Source organism: Miniopterus schreibersii (genome assembly GCF_964146895.1).
Source record: "Miniopterus schreibersii genome assembly, chromosome: 20".
Classification (NCBI taxonomy): domain Eukaryota; kingdom Metazoa; phylum Chordata; class Mammalia; order Chiroptera; family Miniopteridae; genus Miniopterus; species Miniopterus schreibersii.
This window is the reverse complement of record NC_138122.1, coordinates 14,684,282-14,701,287: the sequence shown is the minus strand read 5'-3', so window position 1 is coordinate 14,701,287 and position 17,006 is coordinate 14,684,282. Positions and strand designations below refer to the sequence as shown.

The 17,006-nt window shown below is 50.0% G+C and overlaps 1 gene segment (V, D, J or C); it reads left to right on the top strand.

Moving 5' to 3' along the window:
- Positions 1 to 17,006, top strand: part of LOC308550065 (immunoglobulin lambda variable 1-40-like) — a 429,946-nt gene that overhangs the window by 168,723 nt on the left and 244,217 nt on the right.

The window sequence follows — 17,006 nt, the reverse complement described above, 5'->3', positions numbered from 1 at the left end:
CATAGAAGCAGGGTCTCGGGGTGACCCTTGTCTCTCATAACAACACCTCTCTCTCTCGTTGGTTTTAGGGGTTAATTCTCAGACTGTGGTGACCCAGGAGCCATCACTGTCAGTGTCTCCTGGAGGAACGGTCACACACCTGTGGACTGAGCTCTGGGTCAGTCACTACAGGTAACTACCCCGGGTGGTTCCAGCAGACCCCAGGCAAGGCTCCCCGCATGCTCATCTACAGCACAAACAGCCGGTCCTCTGGGGTCCCTGATCGCTTCTCTGGATCCATCTCTGGGAACAAAGCCGCCCTCACCATCAGCCTGAGGACGAGGCTGAATATCACTGTATTCTGCATTTGGGTAATAGTTTACATTCACACAGTGATGTAAAGCCACGGGGAAATGCAACCAAAACCTCTTTATGTGGTTAGAATGGATCAATTTTAGCAGGAGGGAAAGAAGGTGCTGGAAATGCTCAACACCACCATAAGGAGAGGGCCCATGACCCAGTTTCCCTGCCCACTGGTTCATCACCATGTGCTTCCTTCAGTCTCTCCCAAGATGTGTCCATCTTTCCAGTGTGACTCCTGCAAGCCTGGGGTTCTCTCTCTCTTTGCCTGAAATCATGGGGAGAGGGCTCAGCTCCAAAATATCTCAACCAACATTGAACTCAGAGACCCCACTGCTCCCTGTAAGACTCTTCTTATTCAAAGAACATTAACAGACATACTCTTATTCACTGAGTTAACCCTGAAGATACATGAATATTTTATTTAGCATTAAAATGGAACCATCACCTTGGAGCTTGTTAGAAATGCAATTCCTCATCCTGCATCTACTGAGTCAGAAACGTGTATTTGTGTGTCAGAATCTCTGTTTCAACAAGCCCTCCAGGAGATTTATATGAACATCAAAGCATTAGAAGTTATCTCTACTGTTATCATTATGAAATTATTCTTAAGAATTTCTGTGTAGCCCGGTTGGTGTCGCTCAGCGGTTGAGCATCGACCTGTGAGCCAGGAGACCCCGGTTCGATTCCCGGTCAGGGCACATGCCCGGGTTGCAGGCTCGATCCCCAGCAGGGGGCGCGCAGGAGGCGGCCGATCAATGACTCTCTCATCATTGATGTTTCTCTCTCTCTCTCTCCCTCTCCCATCCTCTCTCTGATATCAATAAAGACATTTTAAAAAAATTAAAAAATATATATGTTGAAAATATTAATCTTTACCTGCCATTTACCTGCTGGATGATCATATAAACAACCCTCACAGAAACATATAGGCACAGTCTCTCATGAGCCCAAATACTAGAGTAAACCGTTTTGCATTACTGGGCACTGAGACAAGGGGAGTGGCATTCACTCACGAAGGGTCCCCATGAGTCAGGGCCCATCCATCTGGGGCTCACCTACGATGACCCCAGAGACCAGCTTGTCACCTCAGGATAGGAGCTGCAGTTAATATTTTGAAATTTTACACAAAGAACATAAAAATATATCATATCTATCTTTACTATTCTCTTAAGGAGTGTTTTTCAAGCATGAGGTACAAAGATGCATGGACACATGACAAGGTCTCACACGCTTGGAGGCTGCATTTTCCTTGGGTCCGAGAGAAGAGACAGGAGCGGCAGGTCAGAGGAGCAAACTCTGAGGACAGGGACAGGCGGCCTCCAGGGGCTAATGAGCTGCCGAGTGCGGGGGAGCCGTTGCCATGTCTGCTCACATTGCCCTGAACTAGGAGCCTGTAAGCTCAGCAACTGCCACATGCCCTAATACACAGCTCAAAATCCACCATGCGATCAATAAAGTTTAATAGTCAAGTCTGCAACCCAAAGTCCCAAAAGAACCCTGGTGGGAAAGCTCATGAAGGGAGAGCTGCGGGTTGGGAACCTCGGAGTGAACGAAGACGGGATCCTGCACCGCGACACGACTGTCCGAGGCCGTGGGCGCTGCTCTGCGCTTCCTTCCGCTCAGACGTGTCACCCATGGGCCTCATGGCTCCAAACACGGGGTGACTTGTTTCTCCTCTTTCAGTCGGCACAACAGTGAGGTAGACGACCATTCTGACATGACCACACGCATACATGTGTGACAGGCTAGTTCAAGCACATGCTTGTCTCTTGCAGGGGTTTGGGGACGTTCAATGTGTGTTTATGCTGAAACCCACCGGTGAGGGACATGGTGTGTGCGCGTGTTTTCAGTCAGTGAGGGACCAGGACGACGGAAGGGAGGGTGGGAGGTTCATCAGGGGGAGTCCTATTGATGGTGGCTGAGGTGGTGTACAGGGAGCAGGTGACACTCTGAACTGGTCTCTGTGGGCTGTGTCGCTCCAGCAGTGTCATATCTAATTCTCTGTTTCCGTCTGGGATGCTGCGTGCATGCCCTGCTACAGAGCCTCTCAGAGGTGCCAAAATGCCACCGTCCCTGGGATTTCAAGTTTTATCCTATTTACTTCCAAAAGACAGAGCAGAAGGTGTCTGGGACCCCATGAAGGACAGGAGTTGGGGTTTTGAAGCAGCAGGAAAGGGAGCGAAGCTGGAGCCTGAGAACAAGGGGAGGTGCTACATGGGGAGGGCACAGGGGGCTGGGCCAGACCATGGGGCCTCCTGAAAGGAGCCAAGGATTTGGGGTTTTGTGCAAACAGCAGGGAGGAATCAAGAGGGTTTAAAGCAGGTGACCTGCCTGAGCTGAATGACAAAGATCCCTTGAGCCCCTTGAGGAGAGAGGGACCAAAGGAAGTGATCCTGGTCCAAGCCATTTACTAAGTGGCCCAGTGAGTCTAGAAATGTGGGGACCATTGGACCATTTGCACAGTTAAAGCAGAGTTGGATTTGGGCACAGTGAGGACACACAGTGATGGGTTCTGCATTCAACTGCCCAGACATTCGGGACATGGGCAAACGCATCCCAGTCTCACATTTATCTTGCTACTAAAATAGGACAATGCATGAGAAAATACAGGTAGGGAAAGTTTTATTTAAAATATAAAAAAATATTAGGAAACCTAAGAAAATCTGAACAAGAAACACAGGACACAGATATGAAAAACTCCACACACTAAGATAAAAAGTCAACTCCTAGAAGGAGTTCCCACGTACACGTTCCACTGGCAAATGTGAAGCCTACAAAAGCCATTGTTTTTACCAATCACTTAATCACATCAGATCTCCATGGAAACTGTACCTACATCTCATGACTAGAAGTATTTGCCGAATAGTCCTCCTCTGAACATGCCTCCAGGTGTATTCCTGGAAAATTCCCTGACAGTCCTTGCCAGCCCTAAAACCAGACAAACGGTCCCTTCATCTGTGACATTGAACAGGAAGGTCACTGTGTATTTACTTTGGTAACATCTTCACTGGAGGTGGAACCCAGTTAATTTGTCATTTATGTATATTATTGCACCTCCCACAGATGAGGACTCCTTCTGGGACTGAGATAGTACAGCGACCACACAGTGTATCAGAATCACAGTATCTGGGAACCAGCCCATGATGTGTGAACAGAGACAGTCACCTGCTCAGCTGCAAAATCCAGCTGGGCGCTCAGGGCTGTGGGCGGTGGGGAGGTGTGTGCTCTGTGACCAGCAGGGGGCGCTGTGGGACTGCCCTGTGGTCCCTGTGCAGCTCTCCTGGAGGAACATTCACTCCTAGGGGCCTGGGCCTGGAGGCTGGGCCCTGTGCTCACTGATGTGTTGTCTCAGCAGGTGCTTCCTCCCAGGGCTCCCCAAGGGGTGAAATGAAGCTCCAACCTTCTCACTCTGGGGTATGTGCTGAGCTGCAGCCCCAGGGCACAGGGAGGGGCTGGCACTCAGGGGAGGGACTCACATTTGCATGGAAGCCCCTCCTGTGGCAGAGGGTGGGGAAGAAAAGGAGGCCTGGGGAGCCCAGCCCCACTGTGGGCTCAGGGGCTGTGGGCACCATGGCCTGGACTCCTCTCCTCCTCGTGCTCCTCTCCCACTGCACAGGTAGGGACAGGCCTCCAACCAGGCCTCAGTTCCCAAGTTTGTTCCCTTCATGTTCAGTCTTCTGAGAAACTTCCCTTGGTCCAGGCCCATCACTGACAGGTGTCTGTCTCTGCAGGCTCCCTGTCCCAGGCTGTGCTGACTCAGCCACCCTCTGTCTCTGCATCTCCTGGATCCACAGCCAGACTCACCTGCACCCTCAGCAGTGACTTCAATTTTGGTGACTCTGTTATACTCTGGCACCAACAGAAGCCAGGGAGCCCTCCCCGGTATCTGCTGGCATATAAATCAGACTCAGAGAAGCCCCAGGGCGACGGGGTCCCCAGCCGCTTCTCTGGATCCAAAGACGCCTCGGCCAATGCAGGGCTTCTGCTCATCTCTGGGCTGCAGCCTGAGGACGACGCTGACTATTACTGTGCTACAGCTCATGGCAGTGGGAGCAGCGTTAGTTACTCACAGTGACTCAGATGACGAGGAACTGAGACAAAAACCCTGGGCCCAGAGATTCTGCCTCTGAGCCTTGTCTCAGGGAGAAGCTTCTGTGGAGGCATCTGCCAGCTGGACTACTTTGCAATGAGATGTGTCCCCGAAAGGAGGGAGAGTCACACACAATGAGCAACAGCACAGGCGTCCCAGGAACACACGCTGAGGGGCCATCAAGGCCACCCGACCACCCCAGTGTCTGCTGTAAATTTTACCAGGAGTGAACATTTCTGAGTCACATCTCAGCTCTCTCCCACTGACTGTCTGAGGCCGTGGGCGCTGCTCTGCGCTTCCTTCCGCTCAGACATGTCACCCATGGGCCTCATGGTTCCAAACATAGGAACCCTTGTTCCTCTCCCAGTCTTTCAGTCGGCACAACAGTGAGGTAGACGACCATTCTGACATGAGCACACGCATACATGTGTGACAGGCTAGTTCAAGCACATGCTTGTCTCTTGCAGGGGTTTGGGGACGTTCAATGCGTGTTTATGCTGAAACCCACCGGTGAGGGACATGGTGTGTGCGCGTGTTTTCAGTCAGTGAGGGACCAGGACGAGGGAACGGAGGGTGGGAGGTTCATCAGGGGGAGTCCTCTTGATGGTGGCTGAGGTGGTGTACAGGGAGCAGGTGACACTCTGAACTGGTCTCTGTGGGCTGTGTAGGTCCAGCAGTGTCATATCTAATTCTCTGTTTCCGTCTGGGATGCTGCGTGCATGCCCTGCTACCAAGAGCCTCTCAGAGGTGCCAAAATGTGACAGACCCCGGGATGTCTATTTACTCCCAAAGAACAGAGCCAGAGGTGTCTGGGACCCCATGAAGGACAGGAGTCGGGGTTTTGAAGCAGCAGGAAAGGGAGTGAAGCTGGAGCCTGAGAACAAGGGGAGGTGCTACATGGGGAGGGCACAGGGGGCTGGGCCAGACCATGGGGCCTCCTGAGGGGCGCCGAGGATTTGGGGTTTTGTGCAAACAGCAGGGAGGAGTCCTGAGTGTTTAAAGCAGGAGGCGACCTGCCTGAGCTGAATGACAAAGATCCCTTGAGCCCCTTGAGGAGAGAGGGACCAAAGGAAGTGATCCTGGTGGAAACCATTTACTAAGTGGCCCAGTGAGTGTAGAAATGTGGGGACGGTTGGACCATTTGCACAGTTAAAGCAGAGTTGGATTCGGGCACAGTGAGGACACACAGTGATGGGTTCTGCATTCAACTGCCCAGACATTCGGGACATGGGCAAACGCATCCCAGTCTCACATTTATCTTGCTACGAAAATAGGACAATGAGTGAGAAAATACAGGTAGGGAAAGTTTTGTTCAGTAGATAAACACATCTTAGGACACATAAATCTGTACATGAAACACAGGACACAGATACACAGAACTCCACGAAGTAAGATAAAAAGTCAACTCCTAGAAAGAGTTCCCACGTACATGTTTCACTGGCAAATGTGAAGCCTACAAAAGCCATTGTTTTTACCAATCACTTAATCACATCAGATCTCCATGGAAACTGTACCCGCATCTCATGACTAGAAGTGTTTGCCCAATAGTCCTCCTCTGAACATGCCTCCAGGTGTATTCCTGGAAAATTCCCTGACAGTCCTTGCCAGCCCTAAACCCAGATAAACGGTCCCTTCATCTGTGACATTGAACAGGAAGGTCACTGTGCATTTATTTCGCAACATCTTCACTGGAGGGGAAACCAAATTAGTTTGTCATTTATCTACATTTTTGCACCTCCCACAGATGAGGACTCCTCCTGGGACTGAGATAGTTCAGCGACCACTACAGTGTATCAGAATCACAGTATCTGGGAACCAGCCCATGATGTGTGAACAGAGACAGTCACCTGCTCAGCTGCAAAATCCAGCTGGGCGCTCAGGGCTGTGGGCGGTGGGGAGGTGTGTGCTCTGTGACCAGCAGGGGGCGCTGTGGGACTGCCCTGTGGTCCCTGTGCAGCTCTCCTGGAGGAACATTCACTCCTAGGGGCCTGGGCCTGGAGGCTGGGCCCTGTGCTCACTGATGTGTTGTCTCAGCAGGTGCTTCCTCCCAGGGCTCCCCCAAGGGGTGCCGCCAACCTCAGTCCTACTGGATCTAATGTGTAAACTGAGCTGTAGCCCTAGGGCGCAGGGAGGGGCTGGCACTCAGGGGAGGGACTCACATTTGCATGGAAGCCCCTCCTGTGGCAGAGGGTGGGGAAGAAAAGGGGGCCTGGGGAGCCCAGCCCCACTGTGGGCTCAGGGGCTGTGGACACCAGGGCCTGGACTCCTCTCCTCCTCGTGCTCCTCTCCCACTGCACAGGTAGGGACAGGCTCAGGGACCAGGCCTCAGTTCCCAAGTTTGTTCCCTTCATGATCAATCTCCTGAGAAACCTCCCGGGTCCCTGCCCATCACTGACAAGTGACTGTTTCTGCAGGTTCCCTGTCCCAGCCTGTGCTGACTCAGCCGCCCTCCGTCTCTGCATCTCCTGGATCCACAGCCAGACTCACCTGCACCCTCAGCAGTGAGCACAGCACCTTCATTATTACATGGTATCGGCAGCAGCCCAGGAAGGTCCCTCAGTATTTGATGTATGTTAACAGTGATGGAAGCCACAGCAAGGGGGCCGGGATCCCCGATCGCTTCTCGGGCTCCAGCTCTGGGGCTGACCGCTACTTAACCATCTCCAACCTCCAGCCTGAGGACGAGGCGGAGTATATCTGTGGAGTGTATCATTACAGTGGAGTGCCATTTGGGTAAAGCACAGTGGTTGAGATCAATGGGGAGTGGAACAAAAACTTTTTCTAACTTGCTATAAATAATCTCTCATGGGTAACAGAGGGAGGCTGCTGTTCTGAAGCATTATAAGGGTTGGATGGTGTCTTCTTCTCAAGGGGAGACCCTGACATATATCGATTCCTGCCATGAGGTCCCTGAGAAGTAGGTGATAGGCTTCCATAAGGTAAATGGATTATTTCGATCTTTTTAAAATGTTAAAAAATAAAGAACAAATAAAGCAATCCTGGCACCCAATGCCGGTCCTGCAGAGAGTCATTACATAGCGGGCCAGGGCCTGCTCCTTTGCAGATGGAAACAGTCAATATTGGTCTCACCGAAGCTCATCTGAATGGCCATCATTAGATGATAACTTACTTCACTTCTCGACTAAGGATTCAGATTCTAGAAAGAGACTCAAAATCACATTCTAGTTTAAGAACAAAAGAAGGAAGGGAGATGGAGAGGGAGAAAGAGGGACAGAGGGGGAGAGAAAGGTGAGAAGGTAAATGCTTTAAACTCCTGTTTCTGGAACCCTGGGAGACTTGATCTCAGGTGCTCAGGGCCTGGGCTTTGGGGTGATCCCTGGTGTACATGGCAATGTATATGCAGTTTTAAACCCATGAGGAAGGACATTAAATCACCCTTGCTACCCATAGGGCTGTGACCTGTTCATGAAGAATTCCAGGCGCAGAGGCCTCCTGTGCACACAGAAGCCCTCCTGCTCTCCCCTCCCCCCATGCATCATTTGCAGGACTTTTTCTCCATAACTAAAGATCAATCACAGGGACAGGTGCATACCTAAGAGCCGATCAAGAAATTATAATTTGGTCCCCTTCAGAATTCCTACAGGCAGCTGTCTGAACTTACCTTCTCCCATCTCTGTAAATGTCAAGGCCACACTTAGGCCCCAAGAAAGACAGTGCAAATGCCTCCCTCTTTGGAAGTGTGCTCTAGGCTACGTTTTGTGAAGAAACACTATAGCCTCAGTCATTATACAGGGATCTTCAGTAAGTCTGAGTCAAAACCACACTTGTAATATGATGTCTGAGAGCGGACCCATCAGGAGATGGTTTCACTGATTTGATCTGATGGTGTTTCTCAAGGGCAAAGGCCCTCGTTCAAACTTCAGAGGATGTAAAACACAGAACTCAAAGCAGTGTGTCGTCCAGTGGCCTGCCATCCTGGGGATCTTTTAAATTCTCCAATATCTGTGCCTCACTTCAGACCAAATAAAACACATGCAATGGGATGATGCCTGAGAAGCTGAATTATAAAAACTCAACCCATGGTAAAAATGAGCAACCACAGTAGATGCGTGCCAGGGAGAGTCGAGGCAGAGTTCACATAGGTCTGCTGTGTCCATACAGCCCAGGGGACACGCTGTCATAACTGTCAGTTACAGAGACCAGTCTAGCTCATTGGACTCATGAACTGGGCAAAGAGGTCAGAGTTTTAGTCGGCGGGTAGGCCAAGGGGAAGCGTCTGAGAACATCTTTTGCTTTTCTCATTCCCTTCAAGGAAACAATTTAAACAGACACACACACACACGTAATCATAAGACTAGACCACACTCAATAATGCAGTGAAATTAACTACCAACACACCTTCATTTAATCCACCGATGTAGCTCAACAACAGCAGCATCAGGTGGATCCTGCCAGGTGAATGTCAACTATTATAAACTCAAAAAAGCAGGACCCCATTGAAGCTGCTGTCCTTGACGTAAAACATCTGCTCGTCAACACGGCCTCAGGTATGTGTCATGTAGCCCTCAACATGACGAGTGATTTTCATACGTTTACTAGACAGGATAAGGATGGAAAGCCCTTAAGCACACTCACAGCAGGGGCAGCAATGCATTGAATGCGTTGCCCCAGCACTGAAAGAATACAATCTTTAGGAAGTCTGTCTTCAGACCAGCATAGCAAAAATAAGCAAGTGCAGAGAAGACACGAAAGGCCTTGGAAATGAAATAAGCCGCCTGATAGACTCGCAGCCATTCAGCAGCACATCAGGTGACTTATTTGGCCCATCTGAGTCTGAATAACAGGCAGTCTGTTTAAACCTTCAAGTATTTGGGGGGAAGCAGCATCGAAAGTACCACAGGCACAACCGTGTTCAAACCCTCTTTGAGTGGGCCTGGGCCTGCTTCTCCACAGTTGCTCGCCTGTATAAGTTCAACAATGAAAAGGTTGTTTTCCAGCAAAAATGTGATAGCTCAGTAAACCGGCTGTCTCAGATGGGGTTTATAGCTATGCTTTCGGCCCGGGGCGGGGGGGGGGGGGGCGGCTATACTGAAAATCTGTTTTTACGAATTTATTTTTATCTTGTCTAATTATGGGATTACGCAAGCTAACCATTCATGTTTATGTATGTGGTGTCTCATTGTGCTCTTTTCCTTCCTCTGAGTTTTTGAGCTAGTGTTAAATAGGACACTGTCCAGATTCCTGTAATGTTTTAATTTCTATCACTATTGTAACAAATTTGCTTGCAGGCTCCAATTGACAGCAGCAATCTTTGAGGGAACAGGTTTCAGTTTTTTTGGTCCTTGTTTTTTTAAATATATTCTCATTGATTTCAGAGAGGAAGGGAGAGGAAGGGAGAGAGAAACATCAATGATGAGAGAGAGTCATTGATCGGCTGCCTCCTGCACACCCCCACTACCGGAGATCGAACCCACAACCCGGGCATGTACCCCGGGAATCAAACCGTGATCTCCTGGATCCTAGGTCAATGCTCAACAACTGAGCCATGCTGGCCTGGTGAGGAAACAGGTTTTGAATCTCACATTGTGTGATAAAGTCTGTCATCACTCCTTTCTTGAGATTTGTATGTTTGGGGTTCCTGGGGGTGCTTTTTGTTTTTGCCAAATGTAACATGAAAGTAGATACTGCAGTCAGTTATACTGATTTAGTTGGGAAAAAAAAAACATATATCACTTGCTTTCTAGGCCTCCGTGAAATTTTTTCTAAAGCTTTTGTGAAGTTGAAGTATTGGAAGAATTAAGTGAGTAATTTGCAGGTTTTACATTGAAAAGCCAAATGGAATAATAAATAAATATAGGATGCAGTTGGTAAAGAATTTTGTAGAAAGAGAAAAGCAAGATTACTAAAACAAAGACAAAAACAAAACACTAAAAAAACAGCAACCAGTACCCAGTAGGATTTTGAAACATAATCTTTCAAAGTGTTGATTTCCTTTTAAAAGGAAGCTCTAAGCATTTGTGATGATTTTTGTGTTCATTGCTCCCATAGGAGGTAAAGCCTGAGCAGGGATATTTCACGTGTCAGAGGGACTGTTCTGAACATGACCATGTGGAGAATTGGTCTCAGCTGTTCCGCTTTAAAAATACTTTCCCACGGGAGACTGCCACGAAGAGGAGGGATCGGGCCACACAGACATAGCGCTTTGTCTGATGCCCCACAGGCTTGAAGAAGTGGTGGCCGTTCCGAATGCTTCCATAGTTCACTCTACCTTCACTCACTCAAAGAAAAGAAAATTAAATAACACAGGTAGTATAGATACATTCGAACTGGGACCAGTTCTCTGAAAATGAAGATCTGCTCTGACACTTGGGCCACTGTGTGGATCCCAGTAACAAATGACTACGGGAAAACATTTGAGCATAACCTTGTTGGTACATCGGAAAAGTGTTCACCTTTCGTATGTCTATGGAATACATATGTATATGTTTTTCCCCTTTGTAAAAACGGCTATGACAATAGTCAAAGGGGAAAGATGCACGCATGCGTCCTTCCATTGGTGATGGTAACACGATGGACACAAGAGGGCACTGTGAGTGAGTCCTGGCACACCAGGCTGGGCTGTGAAATGCCCCACGTGGGGCTGGGTCCCACTAACACGGGGTCACTGACGCGGAACAGCTCAGGAGCTGGAACATGACCAGCCTGCTGAGGTCCCCTGGGAGGGGAGCTCATTTGCATGGCAGCCCCGCCCCCACAGGTGGCAGGAGCTATAATGAGAGGGCTGCAGGCTGACTCTGTGCTGAGGGGTCTTGAGAAGCACAGCACTGGGGCGCCTACACCATGGCCTGGGCTTCTCTCCTGCTCACACTGCTGGCTCACTGCATAGGTCGGGGAGGCGCTCTGGGCTGGAGGGCGGGGAGGAGTGAGAGAGGCCACACTGCACCTTCATGACCCCTGTCCTCCTTCCTCACCTTTGGTCTCTCATCTGTTTTCAGGGGCCACTTCCCAGGCTGCGGTGACTCAGGAAGCCTCACTGTCCACAACTCCTGGGGGGACGGTCACACTCACCTGCGGCTCCAGTGCCGGGGCCGTCACCACTACTAACTATGCCAGCTGGGTCCAACAGAAGCCCAACCAGGTACTCCAGGGTTTAATAGGTGGTACCAGCAACCGGTTACCAGGGGTTCCCGGCCGATTCTCTGGCTCCCTGCTTGGAAACAAGGCCGTCCTCACCATCACGGGGGCCCAGCCCGAGGACGAGGCTGAGTACTACTGTGCTCTGTGGTTCAGCAACCATTTCCACAGTGACAGATGCAGGTGGCGAAGGGAGACAAAAACCCCCGGCTCGCCCAGCCGGGCGTGGCTCAGCGGTTGATCGTCAACATAGGATCCAGGAGATCGAGGTTCAGTTCCCAGTCAGGGCACATGCATGGGTTGTGGGTTCGATCCCCGGTGGCGGGGTGTGTGCAGAAGGCAGCTGATTAATGACTCTTTCATCACTGATGTTTCTCTCTCTCTCTCCCCCTCTCCCTTCCTCTCTCTGAAATCAATAAAGATATATTTAAAAAACAAAACAAAAAACCCCAGACTCAGTGCAGCCTCTGCTCCTAGTATCACCTGTCTACTTGTTCCCAGAGGCTGTGTCCAGCTAGTGTGGGCTCAGGGACACTGTGGTCTGTGGCCCCAGAGGTGGTTACATCCATTGTTGTAAGATCCAAAATAATTTATTTTTAACACACTATCTTATGAAAACGATGTGATCTTAGAAGCAAGAAAAAATATAATGAGCAGTCACACAGGTAATAGACAGGGTGGCAAAAGAAGTCACACTCACAGCCATGCGGACAAACTGACAAATGCATAGATATCCTAGTCTATGTTCACCTTGGCCGGTATTTAATAACCAAGATAACGAATAAAATTTCAAGCGATGCTTGTTGTACAATTTAATTTAAAATGTCTTAACAAAAGAACCAGGTTCACACAGAAAATTACATTCAAAAGTGGTCTCCTGTGAATGCAAAATTAAAACAAAACATAGGTATTCATTCTGTCCAAAACATAGGCTAATTTTACACAGTGAATTTTGATTTCCCCTAATCCATTTAAACATTGTGGGGCATTTAAAATATCAAAATAACTCAGCCACGTAGTAACTAACACACTCACACACAGAGCTTGACAAACTGTCAGGTGGTCCGTTCCACCCCAAACCACTCCCCAAACTGAAATCAATCAAGAGTCTGCCTCATATCATTCCATATCTTTCCTAGTCATAAAATGATCGGCTTATTTTATTTTCTCATCTTTAGATTAGTAAATGAATTCAATGATGTGGGTTTTTTCGGTATGTTTTTTGGCTGTAGTTGTTCTTTCTGAAAAAAATCATGATGTATATTGACCATATTTTCAGATAAGAGCATATAAATTCCTCTGATTTTTAAACAGCCCCCCAACAGCACTCATTCTTGAGCACGAACCATATTTATTCAAACTCTTGATTGTAAGAGCTGATCGAAATATCTATCACATCAGGCTCCCCTGGGAACAGGCACAGCTCAGAGCAGGTCTAAATTAGAACACCATTTTTCAAGGCCCCCAGCAAACCTGTTTTCTGTGCTTGAAAAAAGATTCCTAGGAGTGAGTCACTGTAAAAAAACCATGTGAATGACGGTCGTGTTCAAGTGTGTGGGAGTTTTGACAGACAACAAAGGTTAGCACAGCACCCCCCAGGAATTTATACAGGGGCTTCCTTTCAACAACCTCTCAATCCCTAGGGTTGCCGGGGATCCACTAGGAAGACAGCTCTGGCCACCAGGGAAGAATTACATACAAGGAAAGAGCCAGGTGTCCTGCACAGAGGGGACATGCCTCCATGGGACAGTCACTCCTCTGGACTTGAATCTAATCTAAGAGGAGCTTGTGTAGGAGACACCACCTCAGCCCTGAGCCTGGACTATATAATATATAGGTCAGCGAGCGCGTGTGAATGTGTATATTCATTTGTCTATATCCATAATATGTGTGTATATATACACATAATATATAAGTATATGTGTATATATACTTTTGCAAAAGTACATATATACATACATATACTTTTTTAAAGTATAAACTTTTAAAATTGATTTACTATATTAATTAACAAGTCAAGCCATGATTTTCTTTTGAATTTTCTCTCTAATCTGGAAGGTCTAGAGTTTGCTCCTCTGCCAGGTCGATGAAAACAAGATTAAAGAAGTGATTTTAGAGGAGGGACCCCTGGTTAAGGCTGACCAGAAGGAGCTGGAGAAGGAGGGGAGCCATCATAGAGCCTTCAGGGCTGCTCCCATGAGAGGGGACTGAAGAAAAGATGCGGTAGGAAGAGCCCCAGACCATGGCACAGGTCTGGGAAAGTCTACTGCACCCGAGGTGCCCATTAGAGGGCACTGAGTGCAGCAGGAGAGGCTGGGCCCTAGGCACCTGCTGTGCCACTCTTTGGCTGGAGCAGCCCCTAGGCTGTGGGACTGCAGGTCACCTCTGCTTCCCCTGCAGGGTCTCGGGGGAGATCTAAGTGGCGCACTTCCAGGGCCACCACCACAGCCATGCTGCTGTATTCCACCCTCAGGACAGGGGCTGTGCCCTCCTCTCTGCCTCCACCTCTAATCCGTCCCTGCATCCATGATGGGTCCCCGCATCCACATTGTCCCCCTGGCCCTAGCCACATGCTTGGAGGGAGGGCTCTGTAAGACACCCACTGTCTTACCAGTTGACTCATCTGGGAGACACTAGGAAGTCCTCAGGCCAGGGGGAAACCAGGCGCTGCTGCATGGATCGCCTCTGAGGTTTCCTAACACATCTCCACTTTTACACCATGGTCTCCATGTGACAGATGTACCGCAAACCCAATACACAGCCCCATACCTGCCATCCTCCTGACCTTACCTGTGTCACTGGGACAACCTGTCTCCCTCAGGGCTGCTCTCCATCCCTGACACTCTGGGCCATTTTTCCCACTGTCCCAGCCTGGGGTTCAGTCGATCACCTCCCTGTGTCCTAACTTGGGACATGAGCCATTCCACCCCTTCCCAGTTTTCTCTTGTCATTTTCCTCCAGCTGCCCCAGAATGTCCTCTTGCAAGGTCTCCCTGTCTTAAGTTTCGTCCTAGAACTTTCCGCAGAGCTAAATCTCTCATGTGCAGCACTGGTGACAGGCACAGCCAGGTTAAAAATACCCCAGCACCCAGGGCGAAGTCTCCGGATGGCCCTGCAGTCCTTATGCCCTGTGCAGACCCAGACGGGTGTGCAGTCTCCCCCCTGCTCTGGAGGGCAAGCATCCCTCACTGTCTATATGCTCCTCTGGGAAGGCCTGTGGCCCCTTATGAGCTTCTGATCACACTCAGCACCCAGAGCAAGCCCCTTCTCAGCCCCTCACAGGGACAGATCCACTTTGCTCTCTGTTCCCCAGGTTGTGTCCTCACCTTCACAGCAGTCCTCAGGCTCTCGTGGGTCAGGATTTACGTGTGCCTGAGTCAGTAACAGTCACAGTAAGACCGCGCCTGCAACCTCCCCTGTAGGGATGACTCTCACGTGTTGGAAACACAGGAGCCAAGGAAACAGGTGAGAGTAGATTTTGGAGCAGCTTGAGGTAAAAGCAGTTCACCCAGGGACCAGCAGGGGGCGCAGCGAGACCATCTATGGGGGTTTCTGCAGAACAGGAGCTCCCAGCCGGGCAGCACTGCAGTGACTGGAGGCCTCAGGGCTGGGCCCTTCGATTCTTGTGAGAACTGGGCAGGCGTGTTCTCTCTGGGTCTGGCTGAGTGACCCTGTGTGTGGCCTCAGCAGCTGCTTTCTCCCAGCCCCACCCATGGGGAAGCCAGTGTGTCAGGCCGGCCTCCCTGTGCAAGGGCCCCAGGCAAGGGCCCCAGGCTCTGTCAGTGCACTCGGGAAAACTGCAGGGGATGGGGCGTATTTGCATGAGCAGCCCCTCCTCTGTGAAGCCAGCTGGGAGGGGATAAGAGGAGCCTGGGCAGCTCAGCCTCAGCTCCGTGGACTAAGGGTCAGCTGTGAGCACCATGGCCTGGACCCCTGTGATCCTTGTGCTCCTGTCTCACTGCACAGGTAGGGACAGGCCTCAGGGACCCAGAGCACCTGCACCCTGATCCTTCTATTTACTCTGATGTGTCTGTTTCTGCAGGTTCCCTGTCCCTGCCTGAGCTGACTCAGCCGCCCTCCTTCTCTGCATCTCCCGGATCAACAGCCAGACTCCCCTGCACCCTGAGCAGCGACCTCAGTGTTGGTAGTGAAAACATATACTGGTTCCAGCAGAAGCCAGGGAGCGCTCCCCGGTTATTTTTGTACTACTACTCAGACTCAGACAATAAGCTGGGACCTGGGGTCCCCAGTCGAGTCTCTGGATCCAAAGACACCTCAACCAATGCAGCGTATTTGCTCATCTCTGGGCTGCAGCCTGAGGACGAGGCTGATTATTACTGTCAAGTGTATGAAAGTAGTGCTAAGCACAGTGACAGAGACAGATGAGGAACTGGGACAAAAACCTAGGCCTCATTGCGTCCAAGCTTCTGACACATTTATTGAGGCAGTAAATAACTTACTGCAATGGAAATAAAATGATCAGGACAGACGGTCACGCTCTGCTGCACTGGAAACAGCAAGAATGTTAGAGGTTATGGTGCAGCTGGTACCAACAGATCCCTGGCACTGCCCAAAACTGATGCTCGGAAGCTCTGGGCCCTCAGGGATCCCAGAGCAGTTCTCTGGCTCCAAGCTGGGCAACACAACCTAGCTGACCATCACCAGCTCCAGCCTCAGGACGAGGCTGATAATTACTGTGCAGCTTGGATGGTGGCATCAAGGCTGGGAAAGAAGGGTTGAAGCTGCAAGGAGAGCGTCCAGTAGCATGACACTGAAGTCCCAGGTGCCCTGCCTGAGCCCTTCTTTCACTGTCTACAGCGTGTATATTTATTTACTCACCAGACCCTTGTCTAGAACTTAGTATGGGTCAGACCCATTCTACTCATGTTCTAACCAATTCCTGTGATAATAAAGGCATTATATGAATTTTATGTATTTAATAAATGTATGTGTACTTTTTTCTCCAGTCACTCTCTCCTCTTGCTAATTCACTTCAGAAGCACATACGGTATTCCTGTGGAGGCTTGACGCCTCCCTCTCAATAAGTCACAGGAAACATCAGCTCACTATTCTTCACCGGAGTCAGATGTCCATGGCTGTGCGGGCCCGGCTGCATCCCGGGAGGAGAGGGCTGTTTGCCACCTCAGGCGGATGCTCTCCGGGGGAAGAGCATTACTTCCTAAGAATTCTGGTATCTTCTTGGTGAACTCCCATGTGCAGTGTTATGAATGGCCCCGGGCCCCTTCACAGGGGAAGATGGGTACGATTGAGGTCTCTGGATGCTGGTCCACATGGCGGGAAGTGAAGTGTGATGAGAGAGAGGAGCTGGCCACCTTCGGCCCCCAAATAGAGGGTGTGGAGGGGTGCTGATGCCTCTGCCTTCTGTTCACTAAATACAGGGCGCACTCATTCTGAGGGCTCCCTCACCTACGCCCCGATAACATCATTGTCTAAACGGTGGCAGGACCGGGAGGATGACC